The sequence below is a fragment of the Gymnodraco acuticeps genome, unplaced genomic scaffold (assembly GCF_902827175.1).
Source record: "Gymnodraco acuticeps unplaced genomic scaffold, fGymAcu1.1, whole genome shotgun sequence".
NCBI lineage: Eukaryota > Metazoa > Chordata > Actinopteri > Perciformes > Bathydraconidae > Gymnodraco > Gymnodraco acuticeps.
This window is the reverse complement of record NW_022990452.1, coordinates 195,516-208,544: the sequence shown is the minus strand read 5'-3', so window position 1 is coordinate 208,544 and position 13,029 is coordinate 195,516. Positions and strand designations below refer to the sequence as shown.

Here is a 13,029-nt window from a genome sequence, read left to right as displayed (position 1 = left end):
TTGATTCCAGTGTTGAATTTAGCACAATTGCATACAAACGTTAAGGGGTTTTAAGATTCTGAAGTATTATGCTAAAAACTCAATAACTTAGATTATTATTTATAGTTTTGCGAATAGTTTCATGTCCGCTTACCTTAGAAACGTAAAATGTGACGGCAGCGTGCAGATGGGGAGCATGTTAGCTTAGCTTGGTAGCTTCAGCTAGCTCTGGAACTTCCAGCTCGGTGGCAGGAGGTCCCGCCTCGGCTCCGCCTCTTTGCCCTTATTTGGAGAAGGCGGGAGTTGAACTCTGACGTCACTGTTGAGCCGTTAGTGGCCGACTCCGCCTACTAAGGGCTTCACGGCAACTCTGCAGAATCCTATGGGTGACGTCACGGACCCTACGTCCATTTATATATACAGTCTATGATTTATACTAGCTCTGATTGAAGTTATTTTGTTCTAAAAAAACAGAGCAAATTCCTCACATGTAGCTGTTGAGGAGGGTGGGGGGAGCAAAGACAGGGTTTAGCAGCTGATCGATAGTGGAGAAAAGGACTCTGTGATAATATTGGAAACTGAATCTTTCCTTGCTCGTCGGATGGTTCTGTTAAAGGCAGTTAAAGCATCTTTGTAGATTTCACAGCAGATAGTGGTTTTTGTTTTCCTCCATTTTCTCTCTGCTGCACGACATTTCCTTTTTTCTTCCTTGACACCATTATAGTTCAACCAGGGGGAGGCTTTGCTTGTCGATTTCTTTTGAGTTTTTAGTGGGGCGACAGAATTTAATACAGATGATAGAGCATCATTGAGATGTTCTACCATTTCATTCAGAGAGCTGTCATGACTGTGTGGTTCATAGAGTCTGATGAGATCGGTGAACTTTGATTCAGCTTTGTCGTTAAGGAGCCTTTTTTGAACCATGACTTATTTTTTTGTTTTAGTCAGGGTCATTTCAGCATCACAGAATATACAGTGATGGTCAGAGAGAGGTAGCTCAGTTATTGAGATATTATTGATGTTTAGTCCAGTTGTTATCACTAAGTCTAATGTGTTACCATGTCGGTGAGTTGCATGTATTATATCCTGTGTTAGATCAAAGCTATCTAGTAGATTTGCAAGCTCTATAGCTTTGGAGTCCGCTTTTTTATTGATATGAATATTCAGGTCTCCGTTTAGGATCACCTTATCGTAACTGGTGACACAGTGAGATCAGCTCAGAGGACTCTTGTATACATGATGGTGAGTGTCGAGGTGGACGGTATATTGTGACAATTATGGTTGATTCAGTTTTGAGTTCAATGGCTAGATATTCCATCGACATGAACTCACCTAGTTCTGTTATTCTGAACAAACATGTTGAGGAAAAACTGGCTGCAACCCCTCCTCCTCTTCGGTTCTTTCTGAGCAGCTGATAAAAGCTATAGTTTGGTGGACAGGTCTCTCTCCTTATTGATGTAGCTGTGTCGTTATTAAGCCATGTCTCCACTAAGCAGATGCAATCTAAGTTATTTTCTTTAATCAGGTCATTAACTAAAAAGGTTTTATTATTCAGAGATCTGACATTTAGGAGGGCTAATTTTATTTGTTGGACTTCTATGTCATGAGAGGAGATCTGCTTTGGCTGGACTTTGATAACTTTGAGGTTAACGGCACGTGCAGGCCTATTAGACGGTGCATAGTTTTTAGTTTTAGAGTAAGAGTAGAAGTACTCAGATCTGCTTCTAAGGTAAAAGTAGAAGTACTCAGATCCTGTACTTGAGTAAAAGTAGAAGTACTCAGATGTTATACTTGAGTAAAGTAGAAGTACTCAGATGTTATACTTGAGTAAAGTAAAAGTACTCAGATCTTGTACTTGAGTAAAGTAGAAGTACTCAGATCTTATACTTGAGTAAAGTAGAAGTACTCAGATGTTGTACTTGAGTAAAGTAGAAGTACTCAGATGTTGTACTTGAGTAAAGTAGAAGTACTCAGATCTTGAGTAAAGTAGAAGTACTCAGATGTTATACTTGAGTAAAGTAAAACTACTCAGATCTTGTACTTGAGTAAAGTAGAAGTACTCAGATATTGTACTTGAGTAAAGTAGAAGTACTCAGATGTTGTACTTGAGTAAAGTAGAAGTACTCAGATGTTGAGTAAAGTAGAAGTACTCAGATGTTGTACTTGAGTAAAGTAGAAGTACTCAGATGTTATACTTGAGTAAAGAGAAGTACTCAGATGTTATACTTGAGTAAGTAGAAAGTACTCAGATGTTATACTTGAGTAAAGTAGAAGTACTCAGATGTTGTACTTGAGTAAAGTAGAAGTACCACATTGTAGGAAATGAGGAATAATTAGTGTTCTGTTGAGATGCGCTGTTTCCCCCTTCGGTTAGAAGAGAGGAGACCCAGAGAGGGAGAGTCAGAGCAGCAGCTATTAGTATCTGCAGCATCTACGGAGTATTATCACGGAACTGTTGTCCAACAAAAAGGAAACTTATCAAAAGTAAATCAATCTCGTTTTTTCATTAAATAATGTAACGTTTACCAATACGTTTATATAAAGGTGGGTGTAAAGTGTAGTTGTCTTTCTGTAACTCGGTTTGGTTGTTAGCACCCACACACACACACACACACACACACACACACACACACACACACACACCACACACACCACACACACCACCACAACACACACACACACACACACACACACACACACACACACACACACACACACACACACACACACACCACACACACACACACACACACACACACACCCACACACACACCTCCACACCTATTGTAACTCTTTATTATCAGGGTGTACCAAGAAGTCAGTCAAGTCGCTTCAGCTGATTCAAAATGCTGCAGCTCGTGTACTAACCAGAGTTAGGAAAAGGGACCACATTACTCCTGTTCTGGCTGCCTTACACTGGCTCCCTATAGAACACAGGATAGAATTTAAAATTATTCTTCTCGCCTACAAAGCCCTTAATGGGCAGGCGCCATCTTACCTTAAAGAACTCATTATACCCTACTGTCCTACTAGGGCATTGCGTTCCAAGAATGCAGGGTTGTTGGTTGTTCCTAGAGTCTCTAAAAGTACAATGGGAGCCAGAGCCTTTCTTATCAAGCTCCACATTTGTGGAATCAGCTTCCAGTTTGTGTTCGGGCGGCAGACACCCTATCCGTTTTTAAGAGTGCGCTTAAGACCTTCCTTTTTGATAAAGCTTATAGTTAGGGCTGATTAGATCCAGCCCCTAGTTTTGCTGATATAGGCTTAGTTTGTCGGGGGACATCTTACTTTTTCCTTCTCTCTGTCTATACCTGTGTACTCTCATGTTCCGATTAACCCAGCTTCCCCAAATGTCTTTCTTTTTGGTGTCTATATACGCCGGGATCCGGAGTCATGGATGATCCTGCGCTCCTGTGTCCTGCATCGCGAGCCCTGGATCTTGAATCGTGGCTGTGGTCCTGGATCATAGGTCCTGGATGGATATCCTCGTGGATTCATCTTCCTATTATACACACATGCATTTCCAAACATTTGGACTACCTATGTTGCAAATGTATTATCTTTTCAATTTACACACGGCATCTATTGCACGTCTGTCCGTCCTGGGAGAGGGATCCCTCCTCTGTTGCTCTCCCTGAGGTTTCTCCCATTTTTCCCTTTAAACTGTGGGTTTTCTCCGGAAGTTTTTCCTTGTACGATGTGAGGGTCTAAGGACAGAGGGTGTCGTATTGTCATACTGATATTTTGTACAAACTGTAAAGTCCACTGAGACAAATGTAACATTTGTGATATTGGGCTATATAAATAAACATTGATTGATTGATTGATTGATTGACACCTCAAAGACTGCAACCACAATTATGTATGGCTTTTTTCTAGCATCTGTTGGCACTGTGTAAATATACACATTGACATATATTTGTATTGCATTGCTGCTTTTATGTATTAATGTATTTGTGTCTATTTGTATAACTGCAGTGAGAGAGGCCAAATAAATGTTGTTATACTTTGCACGATGACAATAGTGATAATATTATATTCTAATCTATTTAAAACATCTTGGGTAACTCTGTGTTTACTGTGTTGTTTTAATTCATCAATTGTCATTAATAATGTTTTGCTGCAGTACTCCTTATCGATTCTACTTACTACTATACATTTGAAATAGTTGATTACTACAGTACTTTGTTTATTTCATAGCAAGAGGAGAGTTAAATGCTTTCCAATAGAATATTACATTATTATTATACATTTGTTTCTGTCTTACACATTTGATTTAGGCTATATGTTTTATTTCTCTTTTTGTATTAATGTGTTTGAAAATAAATAGTTATTGTGATATCTATATGCATAATATCTAATGCATTTATTGAGTCATTCCAAATGCTAAACATGAATAAACGTTTGATTTAACAGTTAATAACTGGAGGTATTATCACGTCAGCAATGATGTCTGCATGCTTTTTCACGCCGTCAGAATTTGACATGTGAAATATTGCAGTGGCTTAAAATACCTGTTTGATATGATACTGTATGTTGTCATGCCACACCTGACAGATGGTGTGCTTGCTATGTATTGATCTGTGTTTGAGCTCTTTCCAAACACTTCCAAACATTCTATATTTCTCTGGAAATAGAGATTCACTTTGTAATGCAACCAGGTATCTCCAGCGTGTTCCACCACTTCATTAGACAACAGGTCAACTTCAGGATGTTTTTACAGGACAAAGCCAACTGCTCCAGCTACTGTTTCCAGACCTGCAGCCCCCTGATTGTTGCACCTCTGAAAGCTTATCATTACATTACATGTTACGTGTTAGACGCTTTTTTTGATTGGATTTGTCACATTTTAGTTTCAGGTTTCAGAGATCGTTTTAATATGAATGTGTTTAAACCTTACAAACTTAACACATTTGAATATAATTAACATTCTTTGGATCCACTGAAAATGTCAACAAGTGTTTCTGTGGGATTATTTATCAAACACTTTTATATTAAGGGTTATGGTCTGGTTAAATATGTCCTGTTTTATTTTTAAATAAGCCGCATAAAGAGCCGTGCCAACGTAACCTCCCTTCTGATTGGACGATCGTCGATACGCTCGCTGATGGCCAATCAGAGAGCAGTTGGTGGCTGCTGTGGCGAGCGAGCCACACTTCGTTGGAAACCCGAGATATGTCAGGAAGAGGCAAGACCGGAGCTCAGCTCCCATTGTCTCACACATAACTGGAGCCCTGCATGCGGCGTCTCGTCGCTACGGTTCTCTCTCTCTGTGTTCCTGAGAAAGTGTGTGTGAGCTCCAGCTCTACTGATCCATCATCTGTGTGTCTGGATAAACCTCTGAATGGACTCTGTGCTCTTTTTTCTGGAGCGTTTACCTCGGACTATAGGAGCTAGCTTAGCATGCTAGCTGGAAACACGTTAGCAACACTAGTCAGCTTGAGAGTTTGACGGAGAGAGAAACGGTGTGTTTAACGGAGTCTGCAGGGAAAGGTGATCTAGGAAACATGAGTAAAGTCCAGATGCTGCTGTCGTTGAAGAAGCAGCGACTCACTGCTGCTGCTGAAGAGGTATTTGCTCTGTTTGAACAAACGATAGCAGAGCTCGAGGAGGAGCTGTTTCTTTCCAAAGAGGAGAACGAGAGACTCCAGAAACTACTGGACGCTGTTTTACAGCCTCAGCTTCGGATACACAGAGCAGATGTCCAGCAGCTGGTGGTGGTTAAAGAAGAGCTTCTCCCTAACCAGCAGGAGGGGAGCACCAGCCTGGACCAGGAGGACCCAGAGCCCCCCCCACACATTAAGCAGGAACAGGAGGGAGAGCAGCTTCAGGAGCTGGAGGAGGCTGATATCACCAAGTCCACTTTCACTCCTGACCCTGTGAAGAGTGAAGATGATGAAGAGAAACCTCAGTCCTCTCAGCCTCATCAAAGACAAACTGATCACATGGAAACAGAAGCTGATGGAGAGGACTGTGGAGGACCAGAACCAGCCAGCAACTCAGATCCAGAGAGCAGTTTACAACCAAAGACTGAGGACCACACTGGAGACTCTTCTGAAGACACTGAAGACTCTTCTGAACCTGACACTGAAGACAGTGCTGATTGGAAGGAGACCAGAGAACCTGCCTCAGGCTCAAACTCACTGAAAAATAGACAAGAATCTGTCAGTGATCCCCGACGTAGTGCTGGAAAGAACCCATTCAGCTGCTCAGTCTGTCAGAAAGCTTTTAGATATAGAAAAAAACTAGATCAACACATGAGAATCCACACCGGAGAGAAACCCTTTCGCTGCTCAGTCTGTGAGAAAACTTTTTCACAGAGTGGAAGTTTAAAGACACACATGAGAGTCCACACAGGAGAGAGAGCACACAGCTGCTCAGTCTGTAAGAAAGCTTTTTCACGGAGTGGAAATTTAAAGACACACATGAGAGTCCACACAGGAGAGAGAGCACACAGCTGCTCAGTCTGTAAGAAAGCTTTTTCATGGAGTAGAGGTTTAAAGGAACACATGAGAGTACACACAGGAGAGAAAATATACAGCTGCAATGTTTGTGACAAAAGATTTAAATGGCGTAATCATTTCAAAAGGCACAAGTGTGTTGGTCGTCAGTCCTCACAGCTTAATGAAAATAACGGAGAGGCAGAGCCTCCAATCAGCAGCTCAGCTGAACACATGGAAACAGAAGCCGATGGAGAGGACAATGAATAAGTCTTATGACAGTTCAAACGTGAGAGAAATCTGTCTGTGGACAATATGTTTCATGTTTTTGCAACACATCCTCACTCCCAGGTCGGCCTATGTTGACGTTATGTCAAGTCCCCTGTCGGCTTTTTTCCAACGCAAGGGGGGGGGCCTTAGCGTCCATTTTCAACGCAAGGGGGGGGGCCTTAGCGTCCATTTTCAGCTTTCCGGGATGTCCATATGCTTCTATAGACGCTCATGGAAGCACGGCATTCGTTTGTGTCGGCTGCCCTTAAAGGCAATGTGAGCGTCCATTCTCATTGGATAACGGAGAATTGTACACCCGGAAGTAAATATTCCCCTTACTGTCGATTGATTTTACAGTGATATCTGCACTACTCATCGACTAAAAAACACCAGATTATCCTTGTTAATTATACAACATTGATTGGTTTAAATTGTGTGCAATGCTTTTGTATTTTTCCCCTTCGATTCGGAGAAACAAATATGTTTTCGGAGTAAAGGATGGAAGAAGACACTACACTACCCAGAATCCCCAGCTATCGTTTGGACTACACCATGTGCTCTGTTTGACGTCACATGATCTTCAAATTTCTCCCTGAAGAAAAAAAAAACATGGCCGAACTTCGTTTTATTCTCGGTGGAAAATGCCTATTTTAAAGTTAGTTTGGCCATTAAAATGCGTTTTGATGTCATTTGATGCGAGAAATATGAGTTGTTATTTCAGATTATGTGTGCAGTGGATGTACATGATCTTTAGTTTGCTAGTTATTACGAAGATTACTTCAGGAAATTGCGTCCATAACGTTTTCATTGTTACCAAGGTGGTTGCTAGGGACGCTGCTATCGATATTATTTCTGTTATGTTGTGTAACTGTTTAATGGTGTTATCTTTATTGCTACCCCCTTCCCCGTCCATGTATAGTGTTGGTCCACAGCGCAAACATATTAGTTTAACAAAATCCGCATCTAAAGATAGCCTACGTTATTTTCCCCTGTGCAATTCCAGTCTCACATCTCACAGCACATCGTCATTAACAAATACCGGAAACAGACCGAAAACATTGAAAAAAAATACAATAATACTTTATTCCGAGTGTGCTTGCTTTTCTCTTTGGAAGTCATCACATAACGGCATTGTAATACACGGTTCGGCTGCATTAAATATTACATATCTGCCGTAGTTCTGTATTTATATAGCCCTGATGAGAAGACTTCTAGACAAACATGAGGAACTGAAAACGTGACGTGGATCATAAATATATCAGCCATTAAACAACATCTTACATTTCTTTTCACACAATACGTCTCCTTGCAGTATCAACACTAATTCGGCTGACTTTTATATTTGATCCAATTAGTAGATAGGCTGTATTTACACCATAAAGGTGCACAGCTGATATAAAGGGACACCTAGTGGTTAAAGCATGTTATTGAATTTCATTATTTTTATTATTAGATATTAATAGGATCCCTATAAAGTATATTCATTACTCGTTATTCTCTACTAATAGTTCATTAAAGACTGTATATAATGACTATTTTGCACATCCCTTTCAAGATTTCAAGATTTACTAAGGTTTATTGACATATCATATAGGCCTACACAACTATGGTGTAGTTATGCATTGAATGAAAAACTTGGGTCGCAGGTTCCTCAATAGTGCATTACAAGACATCTATCAATATTTGTGCGTACCTCCAGCAATGTTAACTATGTTGAAGCACTTATTTTAACTGATATTATACATAATGTATTATACTCTTATAAGATGTATGTAGATATTTAATCTCCGACCTTGTCAGGTATTGAACAATCAATAAATAAAGAACACAGAATTGTTGAATATAAAACACAGAATTTGTGTGATTATACTAAATGATTTACAAATAAACACCACTGGATATTTAACTGTTACACATGCTGATGTAACGCAAATGTTCCAACTTGAGATCAATAAAGTATATCTTATCTTAAGCTGATCGATGGCTATACTGCCATATTTGCAAAATGTGCCTCTGAACCTTGACAAGTGCATGTTTCAGGCTTATCAATTAATGTAATGTAATGTTATCAATTAAGAACAGGGGTCACAAACATAAGACCAGCTGTTAAATAAAGCTCTTCTGACCTTAGCTGGCATGTGTGTATATATATATATATTAATGCTGCCCATTATGGGCACAAGCAATTTTCACCCATTTATTAATTATATGTTTTAAATGTGAGTGTTTCCTATCCCCTAAACCTCCAGGGATGTACACAGTTTAATACTGGCAACTTCTTATTATGGGAAATACGAAAACGTCTTTTAAAACTACAACTCCCAGTAGAGACGTGCCATAGATACAGAACATGTTGCGAAACAGAATAGCCAGCATTTGTAGTTCTGGGGACAGGGTGGGGGAGGGGGGGACGCGGTGGACCCGTTCAAATCCAGTTTTGGACAGTCTGCGTGGTTCCATCCCATTTCAAGTGCTGTTCGAGGCTCGGCGTAACCCTCGGAGCACACTCTCCAATCACAGAGCTTGAGGACTATCACGGGGTTTGTCAAACAGAGCACATGGTGTAGTCCAAACGATAGCTGGGGATTCTGGGTAGTGTAGTGTCTTCTGCCATCCTTTACTCCGAAAAAACATTTGTTTCTCCGAATCGAAGGGGAAAAATACAAAAGCATTGCACACAATTTAAACCAATCAATGTTGTGTAATTAACAAGGATACTCTGGTGTTCTTTAGTCGATGAGTAGTGCAGATATCACTGTAAAATCAATCGACAGTAAGGGGAATACTTACTTCCGGGTGTACAATTCTCCGTTATCCAATGAGAATGGACGCTCACATTGCCTTTAAGGGCAGTCGACACAAACGAACGCCGTGCTTCCATGAGCGTCCATAGAAGCATATGGACATCCCGGAAAGCTGAAAATGGACGCTAAGGGCCCCCCCCTTGCGTTGAAAATGGACGCTAAGGCCCCCCCCCCTTGCGTTGGAAAAAAGCCGACAGGGGACTTGACATAACGTCAACATAGGCCGACCTGGGAGTGAGGATGTGTTGGTTTTTGTCATTCTGATGTATACGTTAACCACTGACTGTTGATGAACATCAGGAGGATACGTCCCCAGCTGACTCAGAAAGCGACTCAGGTTCTGGTCCAGGCTCTCGTCATCTCACGCCTAGACTACTGCAACTCCCTCCTGGCTGGTCTACCTGCATGTGCCATCCGACCTCTGCAGCTCATCCAGAATGCAGCGGCTCGTCTGGTTTTCAACCTTCCTAAATTCTCCCACACCACTCCGCTCCTCCGCTCCCTTCACTGGCTTCCGGTAACTGCTAGAATCCACTTCAAGACACTGGTACTTGCTTACCATGCTGTGAATGGATCTGGCCCTTCCTACATCCAGGACATGGTTAAACCGTACACCCCAGCGCGTGCACTACGCTCTGCATCAGCCAAACGACTCGTTGCGCCCTCGCTGCGAGGGGGACCCAAGTTCCCATCGGCGAAAACACGTGGGTTTGCTATCCTGGCTCCAAGATGGTGGAATGAGCTCCCCATTGACATCAGGACGGCAGATAGCTTGCACATCTTCCGGCGCAAACTGAAAACTCATCTCTTTCGACTCCACTTCGAGCGTTAGAACGATTAACGAAGCACTTTTATACTAATAAAGGACTGGATTACCTAAAGCCAGTTGAGTAGCACTTGAAATGTTTGGCTCTATGAAACCTGATATACTTATATGATTCTGTTTTCTTCAAGTTTGTGTCTTCCTGGTCGAATGTACTTATTGTAAGTCGCTTTGGACAAAAGCGTCAGCTAAATGCAATGTAATGTAATGTAATGTAATGAACCACTGCTCATTTAAGGTGGACTGACCTTTACATTGGACCAGCTCGTCTTAGTGTCTTAATGCAAACGTTTTGTAAAATGACGCTAGACCAACAACGTGCTGTTGGGCTGTGTGCTCTCTGCAGGACGGTGTCTGTACTCAAAGATTGTTTATGGTATGAGAGCTTCACTCTGCTTTTGTAGTCCAAACGACGCCAACAGAGCGATATCTCTTCTTTCCAGCAGATGGCATACATGTTACATCATCCAGTTCAACTGTCATCCACATAGTAATGATTCAAAACAGCAATGTGTGAGACATGGCTATTGACTCACAATCTCAACAGAATGTGAAGAGGTTACAGTCTTGCGGTTATGTCCAATATGTTGTTTTTTGTTGTTGTAAGAGATAATAGGGATTGATGCAGACAATAACCAGAAGATAGTCTGGATAGAGCCTTCAAAGAACCAGAAAGCGTTTTGAAGATTATTAGGGATATAGAAAGAATACAAATATTACAAACTAGTATACTTTATGCAGTGTCAACATCTACAAATGTGAAAGTATTCATTTATTAATAAATCATATTTGTTATAATTATGTATTTTTCAATTTGTTCATCACCTTAGTATTGAAGCTGATAAAGTTGGAGCTATTTTTAATAGCAGTATTGGCTATGCTGCTTGGTAGTTTATTTTTTGTTGAAATACGAAATAATTCACGAGTTGATTTTATTTTGTATAAAAATCTGTAAAATAAAATTGTGCCATAAAAAGACCGGAGGAAAGGCCCGAGCCAAGGCTAAGACCCGCTCCTCCCGGGCCGGGCTCCAGTTCCCCGTCGGCCGTGTCCACCGGCATCTGAGGAAGGGTAACTACGCCCACCGCGTCGGTGCCGGAGCCCCGGGCCCTTTCTCATTTCTCTAACTCCCCTCCTCGACTCCTATCCTAGAAACTTAGTCCCGCCCACAGGAGATGCGAACGGAGGAGTCGAGGAGGGGAGCCGAGTAGAGAGGAGGGGAAGCAGCAGGCGGTTAGAGAAATTAGAACTCCTCTCCTCTGAGCGGTCATTTTAAAGAGACGTCGATTAATGATGACAGGAGGCACAGCAGCCCTCTGTCTGATGGACAGATGTGTTCATGATGACATATATATTTACTTTTAATTCATTCACAGTGCGGTATAATGAGACAATAACAGGCTACAGATGCGGGGACACACATACACACACACACACACACACACACACACACACACACACACAAACATATATACACACATATATTTATATAAATATATACAATTTCAGAATCAAACAGAGCACTCTCGTAATAACGTAACACTATCAGAGACTGGATATATCCCCCCCCCCCCTCTCTCTGGTCGCTACAATGAGGGAAATAAATTACGGGCCAAAAGTTGTATTTACAAGTATTAAAAGTAAGCAGAGGACACCAAACCAACTGAGACCTGTCTGTCCGCTGCATCTACACACTGTACAACACACACACCTACACACTGTACCACACGCACCTACAGCTAACAGGCTACAGCCGTTGTGTATTTTATTATGTGAAGCACTAAATGGTTTTAGAAAAATATCGACTCTTTGTTTGTAGATATCTACTAAACTACAGCAAATACAGAGAGTAATGTAGGCCTGTTATACTGAGTGATATATATTTTACACACTGCTCTGCTTTCTGCACGGACCTCACAGCTGTTAATGAAATAATATCCAGGGGATGCATGCAGAGCTGTCATTGGCTGAGATAAGTCCGGCCGTGCGTCACAACTCTTTGAAACATCTCTGTTCCCGGAAATGCTTCCACGAAGGAGCCGTGGAGGACCGTGGAGGACCCATCAGTGTATCCTCGACTATAGCTCCTCCATAGAGCCTCCTCGACGGTCGACGCTCGATCCTCGGTCCTCAAACAAGCCCCAAGGAAGTGCGCCGGACTCAGATGAAAATATTTGTGGTGGCCAAATGGCGGTACTACACTTCCATTTTGTTCCGTGTCCACAGGCATCTGAGGAAGGGTAACTACGCCCACCGCGTCGGTGCCAGAGCCCCGGTGTACCTGGCCGCTGTGCTGGAGTACCTGACCGCTGAGATCCTGGAGCTGGCTGGAAACGCCGCCCGGGACAACAAGAAGACCCGGATCATCCCCCGCCACCTGCAGCTCGCCGTCCGCAATGACGAGGAGCTGAAAAAAGCTGCTGGGAGGAGTGACCATCGCTCAGGGAGGCGTGCTGCCCAACATCCAGGCTGTGCTGCTGCCCAAGAAGACCGAGAAGGCAGCCAAGAAGTGAACACCCTGAACCCGCTTCAACAAACACCAAAGGCTCTTTTAAGAGCCACACACTTCTGTCCAGAGAGCTTTCCTTCATCAAACCTGTGCCTCTATTATATAGTTTTGAAGAGAAGATAAGTGTATGTTCCTTATTTGTGATTATATTCTATAAACTATGAAATCTCAAAGCTTTTATCTGGGTTTCCAAGCAGTCTGTAA

General features: G+C 42.0%; 1 pseudogene; it reads left to right on the top strand.

Annotated features, from left to right (window-relative positions):
- Window positions 1-5,154: 5,154 nt before the first annotated feature.
- On the top strand, window positions 5,155-12,829 carry LOC117552364 (annotated as a pseudogene).
- The last annotated feature ends 200 nt before the right edge of the window (window positions 12,830-13,029 follow it).